The sequence below is a fragment of the Cyanistes caeruleus genome, chromosome 7 (assembly GCF_971803275.1).
Source record: "Cyanistes caeruleus chromosome 7, bCyaCae1.hap1.1, whole genome shotgun sequence".
In the NCBI taxonomy this organism is placed as follows: Eukaryota; Metazoa; Chordata; class Aves; order Passeriformes; family Paridae; genus Cyanistes; species Cyanistes caeruleus.
In genome coordinates, this window is record NC_141707.1 from 28,056,018 (window position 1) to 28,073,660 (window position 17,643).

The following is a 17,643-nucleotide window of genomic DNA, read 5'->3' on the forward strand; positions in this document are numbered from 1 at the left end:
AGTCCTCTTTCTCATTTGGTCTATTCACAAGCTAGTATTGTATAATATATAACAAAATGAGCAATATTATTCTGGTCAGAATAGCAGGCAGAAGTGAAAGGTACTGTCTGTCCTACCAAGTTACCCAGTTGAAAGAATTTCTCCAGCTTAACCTGTCTTTTTCTCTTTTCAAGAGATATGAGCTGATGTCTGCAAGACTGTTGAACTCCCTGGTGTTAGTGCCTACCTCTGAAAATTTCACCAAGCAGAATTTACAGTCTTCCAGAGAGAGATAAGACCAGCCATCACTGCAATCTTTAGATTATGCTTTCAGCTGTTACAAATCCCACATTGTTGGTCCTTTGCCAACCAACACATTAGCACAAACTTTATGCATTAGGTGTTTGCAGCAAAACAATTCGGACTTGAAATGTATAGATCTTCCAAGAGGAAGTTTCCTTGATATTTATGTTACTAACCTTTGCAATTTTGTTTTGCTCTTTGAGAGAGTGTAGTCTCTATAAATAACAGAGGTAAAGTTCTAGGCTTGTAATCAGTCAGCTGTTATTTAAAAGAATTGAAACGTGCTGCTTTCAAATTCAGCCCAAAATAAGTATCAGTGCCTGACAAAACTGCAAGATATCCTGCAAAGCAAGATTTAGTGTCTTTATTTAAGACAGTAATTTCTGGAAAACTCTAGACACAACTGAGCTTAAAGGACAACCATTAATTTTTCGATGAGTTGCAATATTCTCAGGGACCTGTTTCCCTTCTGACTGTGAGTCTAGTTGGGCATATCTACAGCACCTTTAATTTAATGTCATTGACATGGGAAAAGTGCTAATTTGACCTTTTATTTTATTGAGAAGTATTTCTGACATATCAGTGAAAATTGAATAAGCTTTTTCAGTTTAATACAGGCAGATACATAAAGCTGGACAATAGCTGAGGCTGGTGCAACGCTTTTGCAGATATCTTAGCACTGAAGACTCTGCCACTGCCATTCATGACTTCATGAATGAAACAGAAGACATTATTAATGCAGTTTATACAGAGGTTTTCTTTTCCTCCTTTCTAAACTAAGTGCTTAAATATGGCCTTAGATCAGGATTTCATATATAATGTGGCAACTGCTGCATCATTTTTATCAGTTGTATTGTTGCCAATCAAACAAAACTCCTTTTTTTTTAATCAATCAGAGAGAGAAACAGTCATAATCAACCAGCTGGGTGTCTCTGATGCCCTGACACTCTGTTTTCCTTCCTTTAGTCAGGTTTGAGGATATTTATCAGGCACAAGTTTAACCCACAGAAAAATGACTGAAATTTATTTTACTTTTCCACAACTTCTGTCTCTCAGCAGAATTACTTTGCTTCTTGCTTTTGCTCTGAGGCAAAACCTAGGAAGCCTGTTTTTGTGAGGAAATCATACCATGTGGTATGCTTCTAATGGGAAAAAAATTAAAAGACTTATTCTATTTCATCCATTATATTCCTGATATAAGTCTCTTGAAAAAGCAGATTGCTGGAAATGCAGATGCTTTGACTCTACATTAATAACATACATGCTAAAATGCAGATGCTTAATTAAATTACCATGGTAATTTAATGGTAATTAAATTACAGTGGAGTAATTTAGGTAGGGATGTGCCAGTGGGGGTTATGTTGTTCACCATGCTTCAGCTCAAACAGATCCAACTAACTAGGCCAAGCTAGGGCTTTGTCCATGTAACTTTTGAATATCTCAAGGAATAGGGTCTTCTGTTTAATGGCAGGCATTTGGTTTGATTCTTCTTTGCCTTTTGGCTCCTGCAATTCTCAGTGCCTGAGCAAAAGTGACTATGGAATGCTTCAGGACTGAAAGGCATTTTGCACATACACTTTGCAGAGGCCTTAAAATCTTCAGTTAAATTTCACATCTTCCTTCTCAAATTTTAGAGACATCTGTGGCATTTGACCACTGTAAGCTCCTCAGGAGAGGCATGGACTGTGGAGTTCCTGTTCATCTTGAAAAATGTTTCTCTTTTTCTTTTTTTTTTCCCTAAAATTCTTCTTTGAGGAGTTGGTAGTGGCCTCTTGACCTGAAAATAACTTCCACTTCCATTTTAAGACCGATAATCTTTCTTCTAAGAAGCCTAGCTGTAAGGCATCTGCTTTCTCTGATAAAGGAACTACCATTTATTTCATTACACTGCTGCTCTGTCCTGAAGGTTTGTAATTGTCCTGGTGATGTCAATGCAAATTCCCTCTGAAATCTCAAATTGTAGAGATTTGTGGTAAGCAGAGACAAGATGAAATAGTGACCACACTAAAACAGGGTATATTACACTGTGTTCAGGCTTCTCAGAAAGCATTTTTGCTGGTTTAGGAGCAATGCTGTAAAACAGTTAATCCTTTGGAAAGATGTTAGTTTTCTCTTTGATGCTTGTCAGAATTAAAGGTGCTAAGCACCTTCCAGGATGAAGTCTTCAGAAAATTAACTTTTAATTTACTCTTGTGATGAGTCACCCTTGTTAGCTTTTAAAGAAAACACTTGTTTCTTTGTTTCATGCTTATAAAGAGTCACAATAATTGTTTTAAGGGATGTCTATATAATACTACAGTATTTCCACTTATATTTAAATTAAGATTTATTAAAGTAACATTCATCATCTGAAAAAGACACATTGAGAGAATATAGTCTCACATTTTGAATGAAAAATATTTTACTCATGTTTCCTTTTTCAAAATAAAATTAACATTTCACATATCTGGAGATATGGTTCAGCAGCATTACAGTTTCTCCTGTCAGATATTTGCATGACTTTTCCTTGACTCTTGCTGTTGGTCCATTTATAGGGGGCTAAAGCAGTGGGTTGTGAGGACTGGGGGATCCTACAGCAGATCCTGGCAGTCACTTCCCTCCTGCTGCTCCTGTCTGTCCCTCTCTGCCTCTTCCCAAAACTGGTTTGTTTATATTTTGGGATGGCATGGGGTTTTGTAGCTTTGCTATAAATCAATATTTCACAATTTCACCTACAGTGCTGATCCTCAAAGAAATGTCAGGGAGGTGGAATGTGCATTTTGCAGCAACTGAAGATAGAGTGTGAGTCCAAATTTTGAGGCAGAGGGAGAAAATACTTATTGGGTAGCTTACATTTGTTTCAGTCAATTACATGGATCCAAGCAAGAGGGAAAATTTGCCACAGTATGGATGCATCCTGCCGAGAAAACCTTAGAGGATCTAAGATCCAGGCTTCCTCTTTTATCTGTACCTGGAAGTCCACCCCTCCAATAGCAGTGTTGCTGTAAGATTGGCTCAATGTGGTCCTGGAGGGCAGAGCACTACAGTTTGCTCCCACTGTCAGCGTAGCCTGAGGTTCCCAAGTTCTCTCCTCCATGTGCTCAGACACGCTTGACCTTACTTTGTAAACATAATGTGGCAAAAGTAATGAGGATAATGTTGCAGGCTGAAAATAAAATGAATATCTGCAGTACTTCATGTTGTCATTTTTTATTACCTCAAATGTCAGGTCAATCTTCATTACATACAGGACTAAATGCATCCTTTCTTGCTTTTCTTAGTGGTATTTGCTCCCTTTGTTCTATATTTCTAATCTCCTAGTTCTCAGCAGCTTTCAGCATGTTTAGTGCAGTGATATTCTCATTTTATGCAGTTTAGCAGACCAAATGTATGAGTCACAATTCCAGGCTTTATTGTGCTTAAACCTGTGTCTGTATTGCAGCAATGAATTGATAAATTCTGTGATATTATTTCTAATATGATGAATCAAGAGAAAAAATTTTTGCAGTTTCCCCAAGTTACCCAGTCTGATGATTCAACCTAAAACAGTACAAGGGATGCATCTTTGTATCTTCTATTTCAACAGTTTCTCTGCACTGATTTTTTTAAAGTTTTTGTATCGTCTATTTCAATAATTATTTCTCCTGGTTTGTTCTCTTATGTTTTATTGGTATCTCCAGTCTTTTAAGCACTTTGGGATGCATAAAGCAGTTCACAAATGCAATTAGAGATAAAACATGCACAATGAGATAAAGACATCATAAAGCATTAAAGTAAATCTTAGTGGTCTCGTGACTGGAGCCATGGGACAACATTAGAAGCTTGTTTCTTCTTCAAAACTTAGCCTAGGCTACAAATCAATTTCATTGAAGATAAATGCTTCTGGGCTGAAATACTGAAACTCTGGACAGTGGGGTTCACCTTCCAGCTTTTTGGAGAACTTCCTCTTATGTCCCACCTGAACAGGTCACCCACCAAGTGAAATTCTCTATCTGATAGGCTACGACAAGGCCCAGAGAGGATGGCAATTAACTCTTCTGCTGCCTCCTTGGTCACACCATAAATTTTGTGTCTTGAAGCTGTAATATTTTGTAATAAATTGGAGAGTGAGATCTGTTTCTCTTGGCTACATAAGGGTGTCTTATTTTTCCACTTCTTCCTGAGTGATTTCTGGTTTTAGTATGTATGCAGAAAACCCCTAGGCTGAGAGAACAATTTATCCATCTGTCCTTCCTGGCAGCTGCTTCCTGCAAGCCTCTCCATCCCTCTTCTGTCACTTAGGTGGAAACCTGTCTTATTAAATACAGGAGATGACTAGATTCTTGTCACACACTGATTAAACTTCAGTTTCCAATACAAAGGAGAACTCTCCTAGGCTTCTGTGTAAAAGAATCTTGGCATAATAAACAGATGTAGTGAAATTCTTTATTTGAACAATATTACCATTCTAATCTGAAAATCTAATTCTCTTTAATTAGTTGTTATTTCAAATTTATCCTGAATGGCTTGAGAATGCAAAGTAATAATTCTCACTATCATAGCACATTGCAGTTAGTGTTTGGGTAGAGGAAATTCCTATGATCTCCTTGTTGGGAATGTGGATTTGATTTCTTTCAGAGAGTTGAATAGGTAAAAACATCTTTCAGTTAATGTGTGCAATTCAGGTTTCTCATACTGCACTATGCAAGAAAGTAAAGCAGTGGGGGAAGAAAAAAACCAGCCTGATCAATAAAGGACCTTTCTTGTTTAAGCCTTTTTGAGGAGTAGGGAGGTTGGTTATTTTCTTATCCCTACCCATTCTTTTGCATTGCAGCCCAGCTAGATAGCATCTTAAAAGTGGATTATATCCAAAATGATAAATGAAGGAGTTTGTACTGATTTACTAAAATCACATTATAATGACATTATTAGTCTACTTATGAATTGTCTGTACTGTGAAGTTAAAAAAAAGGACATTAAAATAAAAGTTCCTGCCAGCACACTGAATACTGAAAAAGCAAAACCCAGGCAACACTTCCACATAACATTATGGCAGAGACTTTGAAAATGCTCATTTTTACGTTCTCCATGGTTACACAAATTTCCATTCTAGAGTTCCACCTGTAGAGCTCTTTGACTCTCATCCAAGAAAGCACTTAAATATTTACTGATAATTTCTGGTTATTGCTTTTTTTGACACCCAGTTCTCACATTTTGTTTGGGTGATTAGACAACCTCCTTATCACAGCATAGGGCTAAAGCATCTATAGGTGTGTTCTATTGTGCTGGGACAAAATATTCATTCTGTTTTTGCAGTAAGATTAGCATCTGCTAGAAGTTTAGCATCCCAGAGAACTGAGAGCCATGCAAAAGCGTTAACACTGAAATGCTAGAAACAATGCAACTGCTCACTTTCTTCTTCTCTTGTGCTACATCAACTTGAACACATTTTCAAACTGCATGATAGTAACCTGAATCCTGACTCATGAGCTAATAGTAGGTGACAGCAAGGGAAAGAGGACTGCTTAAAAATAAATTAAAAAAAAATAGCAAGAGAAAAGGGAACAAAAGACTGTTTGATCAATTGAGGAAAAGCAGCAAATTGAAATAATGAGGCAAGCTTTTTTGTAAAGTCTTGAAAATGTGTCTTCAGAGTATCTTTTTTGCCATTTTCCTTTATTAAAGTAATGCTTACCTGGGAGGAGATAAAGATAACTTTGAATTTTTAAAATGAAAAATGAAAGTCTAAGTAAGCCCTTAGGGTTCATCTTACTGAAATTCTTGAACCTTATATTCAAGGTTATTATATTATATATTATATAATATATAATATATAATATATAATATATTATATATTATATATTATATAATATATATAATATATAATATATAATATATATTATATATTATATATTATATATTATATAATATATAATATATTATATTATATTATATAATATATATTTTAACCCTTATATTTTAACCCTTGTAATCATAGCCTGATAATCCATTTTCTAGCTAAAAAATCACAGTGGAAAGTATAGGAAAAAAGGTCTAATAAATCTCCATACATAAATACTATCAATTTTATTATTTGTTGGTTTTGTTGATTTTTTGGTTTTGTCTGATTGTTTTTCTTTAAATAATTGACATGTTTAACAGGTCTGAGAATATACAGCTTTTGTTTATGGCATTGACTGTCATTAGCTGACTTAGGTAGTGAGTCTGAACTCTAAAAAAATATGCAAGAAAATTCATTCAGTGCAGAATTCAGGTATGCTGAGAAATGAAAAATATTCAGTGGTAACTGAAATAAGGACACCAGTGCCTACTAATCCCTGTTATATCAGATTGTGGCACAAAATATACTTCCACTGCACTCCTCAATTCTACTTGAAATTCTATCACCTTCACAGATCTCAGTTAAGGAGGAGGGGCCGTATCAAGTACAGAAAGCTAAAAACAATCCACACACAGACTTATGGGGAAAGGCACATTTCAGTGATGAGAACCTCTGGAGAATTCATTCTTCTCCCTTTTCATGGAAAAACCTCAATCTTGTATGCCTTTTCTCATGTCTGCAGTGATGCCTATTTGTTCATAAAGACAATGAATGTTGCATTCTACATATGAAGACAACCACTGTCTTTTCTTAGAAACATCATTGAAAACATGATATGGAAGGGGAGAAGTATTTGAGTATTTGTGGGTTGTCACTGACCTGTATTAAAATCTTACCAGCTGTCACTATCTAAAAACACAAAACAGTGAGTATGACTCCCTTTTTAACTTTGCTCTGAGGTGTGAGCCTTAAACCACTACCTAGTATGGAAGCAGGAATCTCATAAGGAGGAGATTCTGATTTCTGATTTTTACAGGCACATGGCATGTCCAAAGTCTTCGTAGGGAGGTGATGTTCCTCAGACACTATTAGCCCAGTTTGTCATTTCTGGAATTTTCTGCTGGTGTCAGAGTTTCTGAGTTGTTGATGTCTCTCTACTATGAACCTCAAAACCTTGTGAGATTTGCCCATAACAAGGGTAATTTCTTTGCTGTTGTGCATGATTTTTAGGCAGCACACTGAGAAGTGTTTTAATGAAGACATCACTTTAAAGTAAGCTACTACCATCTGTTCTGCCCTCTAATTACAAATAGGGAAAGGAGAGAGAGAGAGAATAATTTGCAATTGCATCATAGAGACAGAGAGGATAAAGAAATGACATAAAGGTGTGCAAGTCTCCAAATACAGCCTGCATCACTTATGCTGCTTTCGTGATTCATATACAAATGGAAGATGAAACTGCTCCCTTGTGAAAGGAAAAGCTCCCTATGATAGCAATCAGTTTTCAGCATATCTGAAATGACATGTCTGTAACAATGTATACCAGTGTGCTCTGTTTTGGTGTCAGTTACTTAGTCCTGGGGAAAGCTATAGATGTGAGTTGTGTGTGTTTGAGGTAAAATAAATGTTAAAAAAGATGATCTGGTAGGCTGTGGGTTTAGACTCCAAAGAATTGAGTTGAATTCCAATTTCCATTTATTTCAACCTAAATAAACAAAAATTGGGTGTCTAATTTCAAATATAACTAGATCTGATGTTCTGTGAGCCTTACATAGCGCTTGCTTGCAATACAAGAATAACAGCCCCATATTCCATAGGAGTGTTGCCAGGATTCAGTCAATTTAGTGTTTGTGAGACAGGAAGGTTCTTACCTGACAGGAAACATGTAAGATGCACTGAGATAGCAGAGCTTTGATTTGATTCCCTGCAGCCTTTTCTCCCATGCTCATGGCAGCAGTATGTGCTGCTTTTACTTACACCTTTGCAGAAAAGATGGGCTGGGCTGACACAAGAATGGTCCTCAATCCCTCAGTGGTGTCAAAACCACATATCCTTGTTCCCAAAGGTGCTGCCCAGCATGGTTCACACTGCTGCAGTGGAAAATCTCCTGTGCTTGTAATGTTAATCAGAATCTTCAGGCATGAGAGGGGTGGCTAAGCAGGGAAACATCAGCTCCCTGATTATCTCAGAGGTGTGTGGGCTCAGTCTCTCAAGACACTATGCTGCAGCACCTGGTTGGCAATTATGTGCTGTCTTAAGCTGGGGAAATGATGACCTCCTGAAGAAAATTCCTGCAGGTCCTGCAATGTGTTTATGCATTTACTTAAATTATTAGAGAATTTATCAGAAAGCATCTGAGCACACTACACAAACTAAGCAAGAACAAGTTCCCATTTGACGCAGGAAAACAAATTCAAAAACATGTAGCAAAAAGGAGATTTGGATGATAGTTAATGAATCCTTCCTGTCAAGGAGGATCAGTTGGTATTTGATCAGTGTGGACAATCAAATAATTGTGTATTCATGCACCTTTTCTTAAATTTCCATTGGTAATTAAGTGGCAGGAAGCATGGTGTTCAAAAGGAGGAGAATCAGACCTATAGCTCTTCCTTTTTTTCCATTTCTCTAGTTCCAGCCTGAAAATCTGGCAATGTGTTTCTTGACTCCCATCTGTGAAAGAGTCCATTACATCCTTTACCAAAATATTGACAATGAAAAATGGAGCAGAATTCTCCCTCCATCTTCTCCCCCACACCAACCCCAGTAAAAGTGAACAAAGCAAGCTGTCCAAAGACATGGCCATTTACAAATGTGCAAGTGCAATCAAGTATTTGCCACACTGAATGTTCCACCAATATCACTAAATTGTGTTTGAGTAAAAGAGGGCATAAAATCCAGACCTGCACTAACCAGTAATAATTTTCTGCAACCATATGGTGCAAGAGGATTTCAGCCACAGTGAATGCTCTCACATGCTTGTTTCAGTTAATGTCTCAGGCTCAGAAGGGATTGCAAGCCTGGATTTAATCATGTTTCTAAAACTAGTTGAACTCTTAGGCACTACAGGAATGCAAATTACTATTAAGTTTGAATCCTTAACATAGAGCTCAGAGGGCAGTGTGCTCTTGATGCATTTCCCTATATGTAACTGTGGCAGATAAAAGATGGTGCATAAAAATTCTCAGCTAGCACAAATATATATATATATATCATTCAGCTTTTCCTCTAATTATGGAAAAAGCAAACTCCAGGCTGATCTTGTGAAAATACAGTTACCAGGAAGCACTGGAAATGTATCTCCATTTGTAATTATGATTTTGGTTCCTGATGACTAAACAGCCATCCTAGGACAAGGCTGCTCAGGCTGGTGCTGTCCTTCACATTCTTGCAGACAAAAAGTATTTGTATGACTATGAAGTCTTTTCATACACAGATCATTGCTGCTTGGGGAAAAATCAGCAGACATTGTCCTGGGGTTAGAGCAAGTCTAAAGTACCAGAGAATGCATGAGGTTGGAGGGATGTCTGGAGCACATCTGGTCCAAGGTCCAAATGTAGTTACACCAAGTTTCCAGCTTTACATTCAGCAAAAATGCCCAAAATTTTGGTGTGGATTGAGATTGGGGAAAAGGAGAGGAATGGCACTTCTGACACCCTCCTACAAGGGTACATGCTCTAAGTCTACCCCAGAGCTCCCCTGAGACAATGTGCTGTCTCTCAGAAGAGAATGCATAGGCTGAATATTAATGTCATTTGGTAACAAACGTTCTTGGTTGAGCTGTGTGAGCAATATTCCTTTACACAGCTGAGAAACCTTCCCAGTTACCTAATTCCCCAAAATGGAGATTGCAAGGTCAACCTACTTCAAACAGAAAATGAAACTAGCATTGAAAATAAATGTAAATGATAAATGATCTTGCTACTTCTGTGTTAAGATTTTCTGCAGTCAGCAGACCATAGTGAAGAAATCACCTTGAATTTACTTTCTGGTTCTCTGCAAATACAGAAATTAGTTTGTGAGACAAATACTTCCAGGAGTCTCTAGTGTACAGATAGTATGGCTCTAGTCTAAAATATTTTCATTTATCTGCAACACTCAAGTAAAAATGTCATTCTGTGTAACAAAATATTTTGATGGTCAACAGTGACACTAATAATATAAAACTTCAACACTCCAGGTAGTGGTATTAACTTTTTAGTTCTGAGACATCAAATAGGAAGGAAAAACACTTCCTAAAATGTAAAATAACCACACTTTTTTGATTAATTGTTTGGATCTATAGATTATGTCAAGGTATATAAGGTCCACAGTAGAAAGGACAGAATTGTTACTATTTCTTACTTTTGCTATTAATTGTTATTATTTCTACTCTTTGTCAATATACTTGTAGAATCATAAGAACTATTTCCAATAAATTATTTTGAGGTTGCTTTATTTGTTTCTGAGCTTGCTCAGAGCTCAGGAAAAAAATGGAATTTTGAGATGGTCTGTGGCAATTAGAATATTTATATTCTTTTATTAGGTATGAAATATCTATTTTGTTTTGTTTGCTTTTTTGGAGTTTTGATGCCTATTTGTTGCTAAACATATCTTAGCATTGGAGGAACACTATTTCAAGGTCAAAAGTTAAATATTTCTTTGTTGAATAAGCATAAATGCTAATGAGGTTAACAAGTTTGTGGGTTGGATATTCAAGCTGAAGTAATTAGCTTGAAAATTATTGCAGGAAAGAATGGCATCTTATTATTTAACAGGGCAGACCCATATGTTTGTTTGGTCATGGTATATTTTGGCTAGAAAGAGAAAAATAACATTTCATTTATTATTTATTTTTCTATTTATTTTCCTATTAGCTCTGCATACTAGCTCATTTTGCACAAACTAAGTTGTCTTCTACTTCTCTCTACAGCAAAATAATCCCTCAAATATCACCTGCATTATTCCTTTGCTGCTTTGAGGCTCTAAGAAAGCACACAGGCAGATTCCATACACAGTTTATATGAAATGTTTTTCTAAATACAAATTTCTCTGTTTTATGCAGTCACTTTTGATTCTTATGTATGAGGGTTTGAATCATTCACTGTCATGAATCTGTGCTCGCTTTCCTCATTATACAGAAGTCATAAATGTAAAAAGAAGTTATAATGTCATGACAGGACGAATGAAAATGGAGAAGGGAAGATAGAAAAATTCAAATATATGAAAGAGTATACTCTGGGGAAGGGCATATTTGTAAGAATAGCAAAGTGAGTTTCTCCTCAAATATTTCTGCAAATACTTAATGTAAAGTAATAGCAGTTGAAAGAATATTACAGTGAGAATAAAGTAAAACTGGAAGCATTTTAAGAAAAAAGCCTCCTGACTTTTTGAAAATAAAACCTCTTTTCCTTCATAATTCTAGAGCTGCTTGACAAATAGAAGGTTTTTAATATTGGTGTTTCAGCTTTTCTCAGTATTTTTCTAACCCTCAGATTTTGACACCAATACTTCCTTTCTAAATATGGAAAGGCTAAACAAATGGGTTTAGTTCAGTTCCTTCAGCTGTAATGAAAAACAAATCAGGCTAGGAATCTCCTTGCTTTGGAAGCAAGGAGAGATCCATAATTGATGGATATTGCCCAGTCTGACCAGCTGCAGAGCACAACATTTCATCAGAGTCTGGGAGGGAATGAAATGTGGCAATCCTCAGGTGCCCTGACACTGGTAGTTCCAGTGCTATTCCCAGTGCTATTCTTCCTCCTCTGCTTGTTCAGGTTAGGAAGAAAGGAATCATTTTGTTCTCAGACCTTGTTTGATTTTTAATTAAGGGCTATGTACTCTCAAGAAAGATCCATAATTATTAATCACAGATGGAAGGAGTCACGCAGGCTTTGAACAGTGGGAGAAGCTCAATATTTAGAGATCTTGCTCTGGGGAAAAACACCCAGGTCCCTCTCCCTGATTCCTAACTCCCCTCATACTTCTGTGAACATCATCACAAACCAGGCCCTGGGGCACTTTTGTGGGCCAATCCCTCTCTTTGGACACTCATAATTTTGTTCATGAAGGCCAAGAGCCTTTTCTCAATGTGATAATGAGAATTGTGTATTTCATCTGAGGAAGTCCAACATCAAACAAAAAGGAGAAGTTTTCATGTTTGGAAAGCTGATTGTTCTTCTAACACACATCTTCATCATATTTTCTCTTTTCCTACAGAAAAAAAGAAGCATTTACCTCTACAGGAGGGTTGATTATAGAAATGAAGTGCTTTCCATTCTAAGATACAGAATTACTGAAATAAAATCTTGGGACCTCTTGAAGTCTGATCCAAGGGGAAATAAAATCAAACACAATATAGGCCAGTTGGCTGAATGTGTTGAGTAAATGTAGAAAAGAGAGAGAAAATTTGACAATGCACAGAAGTTTGAATAAATAATATAAAAAATAAAATATAAGTTGACAATGGCTGAACATTCATATTTTCAGGGTGCTCCCAAAGAAGAATACAGCTATTATTTGGCCTGGAAACAGTCTGTGAAAAATTGACAGGCTGAGTTATTTTAAGGAGCTCAGAATAAAACATTTAGCAAAAGAAAAGTATAAAGGCAGGTAAAGGTTCTCCTAACTCTTAAAAGAAAAACCCCAAATACAGCACAATCTCTTTTCCCAGGTGTGGTAAATGCTTATTCTCAAACTAATTTTTGCTGTTGCTGGGAAGAGGATACAAAGTTCAATATCCTGTGTACCAATACTTCCATTATGTCCATGTACCCATTTGAAGGCTGCAGAGTAGAAATTTCTCTGAGCCAGAGTTTGTTTGGATTTTTCCTCCTCGATGAGGAAGTGATGAACAGGAAATAGCTGTTTTTCTATTAGATAGATCTATGACCATAGCAGCCATTCTGAGGAGAAAAAACCCAACCCTGCAGATTCATCCGGGGTCTATTGGATCCTTATAAATCCATAAAGAAATCCTCATTCAAATTCATGACTGCTTTCCACAGCTTTAATTGTGAAATTGTACAGGCACCCCGAACCTCCGCTCTCATTTAAGAAAATGAGCACTGCACTGTGGAGTTCTGCTAGAAAACATGAATCCTGAAGGTACCTAAATCAGGCAGAGGGTGTAAAAAGAGCACTAAATGTATTTTATAGCTTTTGAGGTCTAACTGATGCTTTTCAAGCCCTTGTGTTAAATTTCACAAGGGCCTCGTCCTGTTGGTGTGCATTAAACTTGTTGTGGTGGGACCTGACCAGAGCACTCCTCACCTATGTGGATGAAATCCAAGGCTGAAAAATTTCTGGATCCCTTCAGTGGTTTGAGACTACTCTGCCAGCAGACAGTCTTTACTGTCAGTAAAAGCTGACAGTGCCTTTGGCTGCACCAAGGGAGAGTTATCTTGGTTACTTTTGTGACCAAGAGAGGTCACAAAACTTCAGACATGAAAGGACTGAAGTCCTCTGGGATCAGGAGTGTTCTGGATTTTAATTTTCAGTCAGAGGATTTCATGTACAGGTTATGCCCCTTCTGGATCCACTCTAAGCTCCAGTAACAAATCCAGCAAAATTTGCCTTTTTGGAGTATTCGGGTGCTGTCTCCTAAATCAACGTTTTTCATTCCCTCCATTTTTGGAGTGGTCTAGGTAAATCAGAGAATTCTTCCACTTTTTTCGTACTTTTTTTTTGTTTTGTTTTCCAAGAGAAAATAATAGAATAATGAAAGCCAGCAAGTTTAGCACGCTTAATTGTACGGTCAGTACAGTTCTCAGACTGAGAACACTTTAATGCATGTTTTTCATTTGGTTCTTTCGTTTTGGCCTTAGTTTGGCTGGTAACACTACACTTACTAATATTTTTTTTAAATTTTTAACTTTTTTTTTAATTGGGATCTTTTTTTGGTGTTCTGGAGACTATATTTAATCTTGATTACATCAAGATTTAATCACGGGAACAAAACCAGGAGTCAACATTCTCACTCTTCTGGCTGGGATGGATTCAGTGCTCGTGTCCTCTGAGAGCAGGCCAGGATAAGCATCTCCAGCTGGCTTAATGCTGCAGAGGATTTCTCCCCCTCTGTTATGATTGGCAGCACATTTCAGCCTGGTTTATGTGAACAAAGCCAGCGAGCAAGAAGCAATAGGGCACGGATCATCTGAGGCTTCAAAGCCAAGTTTTTCCCACTTAAATGTCAGTCGACTGCTGTTTGTCAGCAGCATGGAAAGCCCTGACAGAAGGAAATTGAGTCTTTTCTGCTGGTTTAATACCCCTGTGGCAGCGGGCATTGTGGCACTCCGGGAAATGAAGCGTGCCTGGGAAGAGCACAGAGGGGAGAGGCTGCTGCCTCTGCAGACACTGCAGTGCAGGGCTCCTGTCCCCTCTTTCAAATACTCACCTCAGGGGCAGGGAAGGGCTTCCAATCTGCTTGGTTTTTGCCTGGAAGAGTGTGTCCTAAATGCTCTTCCCATACCTTACCATGCATCTCTTTTGGTGCTTTCCAGAGTGGGTAATTATTCATAGAGATCCAGGAACAAGTGAGCTCTTCTAGGACAGCCTCCGGCCTTGTGTGTGAATTTCTTCTCTGGCCCAACACCAGCAATGTGGGAAACACCAGCAAGGCTCTGTCTGGTCTCTAGGGGGTGAGAAGTGAGGTATTCCCATATGTGAAGACAGCAAGGTTAGGATTTTAAGAACAGGGGTCTTCAGTCCTTGCTTCCATCACTGACTTTTGAGGGGTTTCTTTGGAAATCAAGGAGTTTGTTTATGTAAGTGAAGATGTTTGGGAGGAAAAGGATCCTGAATCTGCTTGTCTATAGCTGTGCTGAAACAGGAATTATGTCTCTGTCATAAAAATATAAATTAAAGTCAAAGGACTTACTCTGATAAAAATTTATATGCCAAGTGCTGCAGATGAGTCACTGTTGAGTGAAGTTCATACTGCAGGTATCACTGTCTGAATAAATAATGCTATTAATTGTTTGCATTTAGTCCTGTTTGTAAACTCTCTTGGACATGTTATTTGCACTTGTCATCAAGATAAATTTGCACCCTACCAACTGCAAACAAGGACAGCCTTTCCCACCAGTTTATTCATGCCAGTGGTTTCAATTATTTGAAATCTGAAATACATCAGTCTTAGAAAGATAAGTACCACACCTAACAAGTCATATTTTCTCTGTGTCAAAATAGCAATATCACAATGATGGTCTGATCTCAGTGACTGGAATAGAACTATGAATAACAGTATCTAATCAAGATATTAATTAAAACTTGTAATATCATCTTAATGGGAACACATTGCAGAGTTAAATTGGATTTTTCTTCCCCTTTTAAATTAGCACAGTCAATTAACAGGTGTTCTCCATATGTAATTATTTTCAGTGGAATGAAAAGCTGAGTTAAACATTACAGCTGTATAGGGCTAGATTACAGTCAGGCACTTTGAGAAAATGAAGGCTGAGAGGAGTGAAAATGTGGACCAGGATGCTCTGGCTAAATTCCAGCTTGCTAATCACATCCTACTTTATCAAAACTGCCTGATAGTTTCAATTAGTTGCTGTGTTGTCCTCATATTTCCTTGGAGGGCTAGGTGCTTTGCAGTATAAAATTGAAAAGCTCCTTCTCCCCATGTATGCCTGCCTTTAACTCTCAAGTGACACAAATTTAAAAAGCAGATCTATTTCAATTTCATTTTTGTGTGCAGGGAAGGTTTCTCAATTTCTCTCTCTTTGTATATGTAGGTATCTATGAACACACTTATGTATGTTTTTCTTTAAATGCATGATACAAACTTAGCCTTTCTGTAAGTAAAATAGTGATTTTGCTTTCCTGGGTGAAAATCTGGCACATTGTTTTTTGCTTAAAAATGTGGTTGTATATTTTCCAGCTTTCTGGTTGTTCAGCTGGTAGCTCCAGTCTAATTTAGCTTGTTACCCAAGCTGTCTGAATGCTTTGTCAATGATGGTCAAGTACTGAGCTTCTGCAGCAGGTGGGCTTTAGATTCAGTAGCTTTTGATGGACACACGATGATGGGATAAAATGGGGATACTGGGTCTGAAGACATGGATAGAGGACAAATTTTTGTTTCTCTAGGTAAACCCAGATATTTTGTTGTCTTGGTATTTGTAAAGTAGACTATTGAGCATCTATTGCTACCCACATGTAGAGTCATCAGTGTGACTTGTTTGTGTGATTCATGTCCCACAAACCTGAAGGGATGGATCTACTCTTCAAGTAAGACAGAAGGGACCTTTCAGAATTAACTCTATTTACCTTATAAAATGAATATTCAAGTGAACAGAATCTATTTAATTCAAAATCCAAAGCCTGCCAAATTCAGTGGAAGACTTTCCACAGTCTTCAGAAAACTTTAGTTAGAAGTGAAAAGAATTAATTTTGCAAGAATAAAAGCATCTGAGCAGCCTTTACAAGTGAAAAGAAAATCACAGAAACAGTTTGTATTTATACAGAACTCTTCCCCTTAGGATTTTGTTCTTTGAAAATGGATTCCTTGAACAAGTTTTGAGTCTATTTAAATATGCATACATATAGAGAGAAATTATTTTATTTAAAAAGGTTTTTATTTCCCCCCACCAAGCATAACTTCTTAATCATGCACTTTCTCCCCTCCTTCTGGTTTCTCAGTATTTTTCACCACCTCTAGCCAGACATTAGATTTCCTAAGACAGCGAGATCCATGTCTTGACAGGTTATTAATTATCACAGCTGGAGGTAGGGTGTTGTGGCTGTTCTTTGCTGTTTGTCATCCGACAGTAAAACCAGATGAAAACTAAGGCTTTGGAAGAAAATAGAAATAACCCCAACATTTGTATACAGTGCACATTGGCTGAACAGCTGCTGAGTTGTTTTTCAGACCATCGGCGATATCTCTTATCCTTCTTTCTTGAACTTTTTGTATCTAAACTCAGAGATATTAAAACAGAGAATAATGGGATAGAAGACCATTATTACCAGAAGGCAGTAAAATGTTTCTGAAAATATCTTGCCTTACCTAAAGATATCTGGGGATATCCTTACCTCTAGAAATCTGAGGAGTGAGGCTGAAGTGGGGTAATGATGAGAGGATACACTCAAAAGAAACAGAAGATCCTTTCCAAGAAGAAGGCCATTTACCAGGAATCACTTGGGGATCCTAAATTTCCTACCTCTCACTCTTATCTGGAATCCCTCACTTGGGGGAGGTTGGGATTTGATTTGATTTGATTTGATTTGATTTGATGTGGTCTCCAGTTTCCCGGATGCCAGCAGTGGTGCTGGTGGCCGCCTGGGCGAGGTGGGTGTTTGCAGAACGATGTTGTCTGAGTTGCCAGGCAGTTCACCTGTGCCCCTGTCACATTAAGGTGAAGCATGACTCTCTCAGGAGCATGTATGGGCCTCGAGGAAATTTAGCCCAGAAAAGGAGAGTTCCAGCGTCGGTGCCAGGAGGTGCAAAGGCAGCCAAGATATCCCACTAGGAGCACAGAGCCCACAGAAGTTGTCCTTTCCTGAGCTTTTGAGGCACCTCTGGGAATGCTGTCAAGCAGAGGTACAGAGGTGGTGTTGGAGGAGTTGTACAGACCATGCCA